Source organism: Oncorhynchus kisutch, linkage group LG5, assembly GCF_002021735.2.
Source record: "Oncorhynchus kisutch isolate 150728-3 linkage group LG5, Okis_V2, whole genome shotgun sequence".
Lineage (NCBI taxonomy): Eukaryota > Metazoa > Chordata > Actinopteri > Salmoniformes > Salmonidae > Oncorhynchus > Oncorhynchus kisutch.
The window spans coordinates 51,344,902-51,353,012 of record NC_034178.2 but is presented as its reverse complement, the minus strand read 5'-3'; the positions used below and the strand labels follow the sequence as shown (position 1 = coordinate 51,353,012).

Genomic DNA, 8,111 nt, shown 5'->3' with positions numbered 1-8,111 from the left:
AAAGGAAGGACATACAACTAATGACAAAGTTTAATCCAAACTTTCATACAAAAATCTAAGAAACTGTCACATTTACATGGCTTTGGCATAAGTAGCACTAATATAGATACATACAGTTGAAGTCAGAAGTTTACATACACTTAGGTTGGAGTCATTAAAACTCGTCTTTCAACCACTCCACAAAGTTCTTGTGAACAAACTATAGTTTTGGCAAGTTGGTCAGGACATATACTTTGCGCATGATAAGTAATTTTTCCAACAATTGTTTACAGAAAGATTATTTCACTTATAATTCACTGTACCACAATTCCAGTGGGTCAGAAGTTTACATACACTAAGTTGACTGTGCCATTTAAACAGCTTGGAAAATTCCAGAAAAAGATGTCATGGCTTTAGAAGCTTCTGATAGGCTAATTGACATCATTTGAGTCAATTTAAGGTGTACCTGTGGATGTATTTCAAGGCCTACCTTCAAACTCAGTGCCTCTTTGCTTGACATCATGGGAAAATCAAAAGATATCAGCCAAGACCTCAGGGGAAAAAAAGACCTCCACAAGTCTGGTTCATCTTTGGGGGCAATTTACAAACTCCTGAAGGTACCATGTCCATCTGTACAAACAATAGTACGCAAGTATAAACACCATGGGACCATGCAGCCGTCATACTGCTTAGGAAGAAGATGCGTTCTGTCTCCTAGAGATGAACGCACTTTGGTGTGAAAAGTGCAAATCAATCCCAGAACAGCAAAAGGACCTTGTGAAGATGCTGGAGAAAACAGGTACAAAAGTATCTAAATCCACAGTAAAATGAGTCCTATATCGACATAACCTGAAAGGCCGCTCAGCAACGAAGAAGCCACTGCTCCAAAATCACCATAAAAAAGCCAGACTACGGTTTGCAACTGCACATGGGGACAGAGATCGTACTTTTTGGAGAAATGTCCTCTGGCCTGATGAAACAAAAATAGAACTGTTTGGCCATATTGACCATTGTTATGTTGGGAGGAAAAATGGGGAGGCTTGCAAGCCGAAGAACACCATCCCAACTGTGAAGCACGGGGGTGGCAGCATCATGTTGTGGGGGTGCTTTGCTGCAGGAGGGACTGGTGCACTTCACAAAATAGATAGCATCATGAGGTAGGAAAATGGTGTGGATATATTGAAGCAACATCTCAAGACATCAGTCAGGCAGGAAGTTAAAGCTTGGTCGCAAATGGGTCTTCCAAATGGACAATGACCCCAAGCATACTTCCAAAGTTGTGGCAAAATGGCTTAAGGAGAACAAAGTCAATGTATTGGAGTGGCCATCACAAAGCCCTGACCTCAATCCCATAGAAACATTTGTGGGCAGAACTGAAAAAGCGTGTGCGAGCAAGGAGGCCTACAAGCCTGACTCAGTTACACAAGCTCTGGTAGGAGGAATGGGCCAAAATTCACTCAACTTATTGTGGGAAGCTTGTGGAAGGCTACCCGAAACACTTGACCCAAGTTAAACAATTTAAAAGGCAATGCTACCAAATACCAATTGAGTGCATGTAAACTTCTGACCCACTGGGAATGTGATGAAAGAAAGAAATAATTTCCTCTATTATTCTGACATTTCACATTCTTAAAATAAGTGGTGATCCTAACTGACCTAAGACAGGGAATTTTTACTAGTATTAAATGTATTTGGCTAAAGTGTATGTAAACTTCCGACTTCAACTGTACATACATACACAATATCCCTTTTCAAGTGATTCCCTATCCTGGTCCTAAATGCATTTTTGCATGTATCAGCTCAACCTAAACCAATCTGTATGGGGGAAAAAAATTGAAAAACAGAATTAAAACCAATTCATTGTCTTATATGCACTGTGGAACCTCATGATATGAATGCCAATTTAAACACGACTAAACTGGAGTTATGGTCCTGTAGTTTTGAAAGTATAATTGAGGGTCTTTGAGATAAGATTCACCTTAAGATACCCAGCAGTGGAAAGGTTACCAAATATCACAACCATTCTCAGTGTGTGGGTGTCCTGCTCTTACGCCACTGTATAACCATGACCAAAGGGGTTCTGGGTTCCTTCATGTGGACCTCATTGCTCTGTATGTAGGAGCTGGCTGGGCAGTAGACAAAGGCATGTGCCTTGGCCTCTGCTCCACTGAGGAAGCACAGCTCTACCTCTCTCTCACTGCTGGTTCATCTTAGCTGCTTCTGCCTTGATGAGTGAGATCAGCTGCTGGTTGATCAGGAATACAAAACGAAGACCGGCAATCTGGAGAGATAAATTACTTGTGAGGTTCATGTATTATAAGAGGTGGCTGTTGTTGTTTATGAAATATACCCTTTGCCACTTTTAACAGATTTCTCAATCATATTCCCTGCCATTTAAGTCATCCAGAACCATCCACACACCTCCACCACAGAGGATGGAGTTATTGTGTTATTGTGAGTTTCCACGTGTAGCCAGACAAGACTGGTCTGCCGTCTATGTAGATGGGCCTGCGGCCTTCGTTGGCTATGAAGAAGTCTCCGTTGTTCTTTAGTTTAATGATCCCTGTACATTATGGACATAGAATTATAAACCAGTTATAAACACACAATGACAAACTAGGTAAAGTCCTGATAATATTACCCCATGACAGACATTTAGTAGAAAACAGTCACATTTTAACAGGGTATAATTTCACTAAGGTGACGTGAGGACAAGACAAGCACTGCCCTGTAGAGTCCAGATAATACTGGTTGTTCAGCTTCAGACCCAGATAATGCAGATTGGGGGTGTGTCTGTAATGGCATCTTATTCTTTACATAGTGCACCATTTTTGACCAGGGCCTATAGCGCCACCCCATAGGGTGCCATTTCAGACACAACCAGTGTTAAATGAGGTCCTATGTCATGGTGCTGCATGTGATGTAGTGAGTCACCTTGTTTCCTGGAGATCTTCCAGGCAGGTCCTTCCAGAGACAGATCTACATCGATCTGCTTGTCCTTGGTGGCTCTGCCCAGGGTGATCTAGAGGAACAGTCAGATCAGCTTCATAAAATACAGGACATTTAGCAGACCAAAGCAAGTTAGTCATGTGTGCATATATTTTCATATTTTGTAAGCATACATTTCCATATAATTAACCTGCTCCACAGTCATCTTACTATGGTGCTAATATAATTTGGTCTTGGACGAGACAGAGACACTGATTAAAATGACCGACACGGGAGGAGCTCTGAATTTAACCTCAGGGAAGCTTAGCATCATCCACCAGCTGCTCAGCATCAGAGAAGTTAGTTTCCTTTAGGGAGAGGTTGAACTGCAAAAGAGAATCAAACCATACAATAAGGCTCAACTCACTTAGTTTAACAGTCAAACATTTGTGTATAGTTAACTTTTTTTAAAATAAATATAGTAACTACACTCCATGGATGTCAAGTGATGGGCTAACAGTGTCCCAAATGGCACCACTACTTTTGACCAACTAAAAGGGAATAGGGTGCCATTTGGGATGTAAACTGTGTAATGAACAGATAAGCTCAGTTGAGTTTCTCTCACCACTCTGGTCCTCCAGCAGATAGTACTGTTTGAGTAGCTGCCAGTGCACCAACAAGCTCTTGGGAGTGTGGGAGGGATAGAACACACTGGGGTGCTTACTCAGCATCTCCTGGAACACCTCCAGCTTGGGCTGACTGCTCTGCTCATCAGAAGAAGAAAAAAAACACGTATTTAAATAAATGCACACTCACTTCTTCAAACGGACACAAATACAGTGCTATCAATCACACACACGTATTTCACCACATTGATTTTTCAAGCCTCATTAAACTTAGTTAATGACCGAACCATATACACAAGTGCATATAAATGACTATATGCACGTGTATATGAAGTCCACACCATATGTATTTGGACAATGAAGCTGAAATGTTACATGTGGCTCTATACTCCAGCATTTTGTATAGAAAGTCATTTTTTATTAAAGTGTAATTTCATACAGATCAGCTTTAATATTGCATATTCGGGAAAGTATTCAGACCCCTTGACCATTTCCACATTTTGTTATGTTACAGCCTTATTCTAACATGGATTAAATAAAACATTTTCCTCAGCAACCTACACACAATACCCCATAATGACAAAGCAAAATTACTTGATTATTTTCCCCTAACCCTTCCATCCCTCCCCTAAGTGGAGTAAACTAATGGACAGCAACACTTAGGCTTCTACTTCCAGCTTATACATACTATATACATTTTACGGACTCGTTTGTTTTTAGTCCCATCCTTCAGCTCCACTCAACCCCTCCCATCTACCTCTCAACTGTGCTGTTTCACAAAAGTTCTGTACCTCTATTCTCATAGATTCTACATATTGCAAATTAAAGAAACATTGTTGCTAAGAGTATAATTATTACGGATGCACGATATATTGGTGAGCATATCGGAATTGGCCGATATTTGCTAAAAATGCCAACATCGGCATCAGCCCGATTGTCTAGTTTAACGCTGATGTGCAAAACCGATGTCGAAGCTGACGTGCATAGCTATATAACGTAGGTAGATGACGTAATGACGCCATGAAAAATACAGCGCTACACAGAACAAAAATATAAACATACTAAGAGCACACTACCAACAACTACAGTGGGGCAAAAAAGTATTTAGTCAGCCACCAATTGTGCATGTTCTCACACTTAAAGATGAGAGAGGCCTGTAATTTTCATCATAGGTACACTTCAACTATGACCGACAAAATGAGGGAAGAAAATCCAGAAAATCACATTGTAGGATTTTTAATGAATTTATTTGCAAATTATGGTGGAAAATAAGCATTTGGTCAATAACAGAAGTTTCTTAATACTTTGTTATATACCCTTTGTTGGCAATGACAGAGGTCAAACGTTTTCTGTAAGTCTTCACAAGGTTTTCACACACTGTTGCTGGTATTTTGGCCCATTCCTCCATGCAGATCTCCTCTAGAGCAGTGATGTTTTGGGGCTGTTGCTGGGCAACACGGACTTTCAACTCCCTCCAAAGATTTTCTATGGGGTTGAGATCTGGAGACTGGCTAGGCCACTCCAGGACCTTGAAATGCTTCTTACGAAGCCACTCCTTCCGTTGCCCGGGAGGTGTGTTTGGGATCATTGTCATACTGAAAGACCCAGCCACGTTTCATCTTCAATGCCCTTACAGATGGAAGGAGGTTTTCACTCAAAATCTCACGATACATGGCCCCATTCATTCTTTCCTTTACACGGATCAGTCGTCCTGGTCCCTTTGCAGAAAAACAGCCCCAAAGCATGATCTTTCCACCCCCATGCTTCACAGTAGGTATGGTGTTCTTTGGATGCAACTCAGCATTCTTTGTCCTCCAAACACGACAAGTTGAGTTTTTACCAAAAAGTTATATTTTGGTTTCATCTGACCATATGACATTCTCCCAATCTTCTTCTGGATCATCCAAATGCTCTCTAGCAAACTTCAGACGGGCCTGGACATGTACTGGCTTAAGCAGGGGGACACGTCTGGTACTGCAGGATTTGAGTCCCTGGCGGCGTAGTATGTTACTGCTGGTAGGCTTTGTTACTTTGGTCCCAGCTCTCTGCAGGTCATTCAATAGGTCCCCCCGTGTGGTTCTGGAATTTTTGTGATCATTTTGACCCCATGGGGTGAGATCTTGCTTGGAGCCCCAGATCGAGGGAGATTATCAGTGGTCTTGATTTCTTCAAACCAAGCTGCTTGCCTATTGCAGATTCAGTCTTCCCCGCCTGGTGGTGCAGGTCTACAATTTTGTTTCTGGTGTCCTTTGACAGCTCTTTGGTCTTGGCCATAGTGGAGTTTGGAGTGTGACTGAGGTTGTGGACAGGTGTCTTTTATACTGATAACAAGTTCAAACAGGTGCCGTTAATACAGGTAACGAGTGGAGGACAGAGGAGCCTCTTATAAAATAAGTTACAGGTCTGTGAGAGACAGAAATCTTGCGTGCTTGTAGGTGACCAAATACTTATTTTCCACCATAATTTGCAAATAAATTCATAAAAAATCCTACAATGTGATTTTCAGGATTTTTTTTCTCATTTTGTCTGTCATAGTTGAAGTGTACCTATGATGAAAATTACAGGCCTCATCTTTTTAAGTGGGAGAACTTGCACAATTGGTGGCTGACTAAATACTTTTTTGCCCCACTGTATGTATGTATGTATATATATACTGAGATCATGTGACACTTAAATAAAGTTCACCTGTGTGCAATCTAACTAATCTAATCTAAGTAATCTAACGTGACTTCTGAAGGTAACTGGTTGCACCAGATCTTATTTAGGGGCTTCATAGCAAAGGGAGTGAATGTACACACCACTTTTCTTTTTCTTTTAAGAAAACAAGTATTTCACTTCACCAATTTGGACTACATTGTGCATGTCCATTACATCCAAATAAAAATCTATTTAAATTACAGGTTGTAATACAGCAAAATAGGAGAAACACCAAAGAGGTGAATACTTACGCAAGGCATTGTATCTTTTCGCCAGGCCTACTTCAAATTCAGTAGGCAGGTGATGCAGAACAAATGCAGTCCAGTGGTCAGAAGTGTAGGCAGCTCCTTTGAGTCACTGAACTGTACAAGGTGTCATGTTCATCTTTCAGTTTAAAACTAGTGGAAAGATTGAAGCTGGAAAAGGTGCTTTCAGAGTAAGCTATAACATTAAGCTGGACATAGACTGTTCTCTCTGCTACCGCACAGCAAGCGGTTTCCTGGAGCACCAAGTCTAGGTCCAAACAGCTTCTACCCCCAAGCCATAAGACTCCTGAACATCTACTCAAATGGCTACCCAGACTATTTGCATTGCTGCCCCCCCCCCCCCCCCTTCTACACTGCTGCTACTCTGTTATTATCTATGCATATAGCCACTTTAATAACTCTACCCTCTACTCTCTATGTACATATTACCTCAATTACCGCAACTAACCGGTGCCCCTGCATATTGACTCTGTACTGGTATACCCTGTATATAGCCTCTGCTGCTCTGTAATTATTTGTTACTTTGATTTTTTTAATTTTGGGGGGTATTTTCTTAAAACTGCATTGTTGGTTAAGGGCTTGTAAGGAAGCATTTCACTGTAAGGTCTACCTACACCTGTTGTATTAGGCAAATGTAACAAATAACATTTGATTTGACACAATTGAGTAGCAGTCCAACCTTGAAGATCTCCTGCGTTTGGGCACAACACCGCCACCCCCAACGAAAGCCTGTGTTGCTGTTCTTTTTATGTATTTTATCCCAGTCGACTCCTCATCCTCTGACCGGCTCTGTGTCCCAGCTGGTCCAATGCTGTAACGAAACAGCCTCTTCGCTCATTCTCTACTTACCTCGTTTATCAACCAACTAGAGTCTAGCCAAGCATATTGAACTTCGAATGACACAATTGCTATACGAACATGTTATCTTATATTCTTCTTCGATCGTATTTAACAGCGGTTGGCATCCAATGTCAATGGTGCATTACTGCCAATAACTGGACGGGGTATTGAATAATGTAATCTTTCCTTTCTCGCCTCCAGACCGTAGTCGTCCCGACTCATTTACGAATGCTCTGGGGTAATTCCCACATTTGGGGATCTTATCCACTGCTAATGACGAGTTAGTCTGGAATTGCACTGAAGTAGTTTACATGTATTAAACTTGTACACCATGTGATGTAGTCAGAATGATAAAATAACGGGCGTTACTTACAGTTCCCCTACATCTCCTCCGCACAACAATTGCGTAAACAAATGGAAGATAACTTACTATGTTACCCAGAATGCACTTAAATGTTTTAAAGCTATACCCCTAGTTTACCAACAATAAGAAACTAAAAAAAAACGTTCCGGGAAAGGAGGAAATCGAGAGCATACAAAATAAAACACGTGAACTAAATTAAACATAAATAAATAAAACATCACACTTTTCAATCAAAGTCCACTCCAAAATACTGTAACGACCCTGGGTTTATAAGCGCGGAAATCGATTCTGCCGCACGAGCATACTTTTGCGGCACAATCGATAGCGCGCCGGACCCCGGGCTAGAAGGTCGAGGGTTCGAGACCTGCTCCCTGCTGTTTCATTCCATTGGTGTCAGAAGCGGATGTCCTG

General features: G+C 41.4%; 1 long non-coding RNA gene across 3 annotated transcripts; it reads right to left on the bottom strand.

Moving 5' to 3' along the window:
- Positions 1-1,623: 1,623 nt before the first annotated feature.
- On the bottom strand, positions 1,624-7,785 carry LOC109882627 (uncharacterized). Of its 3 annotated transcripts, XR_002254044.2 has the most exons (7): positions 7,710-7,785; positions 7,176-7,307; positions 3,533-3,671; positions 3,221-3,293; positions 2,914-3,001; positions 2,401-2,542; positions 1,624-2,260 (listed from the first exon to the last, which is right to left on the bottom strand). It is a non-coding gene; the product is annotated as an uncharacterized LOC109882627 (long non-coding RNA). The 3 variants fall into 3 exon arrangements; XR_002254042.2 differs by having other exon boundaries at positions 7,176-7,783; XR_002254045.2 differs by lacking the exon at positions 7,176-7,307 and having other exon boundaries at positions 7,710-7,779.
- Positions 7,786-8,111: the final 326 nt, after the last annotated feature.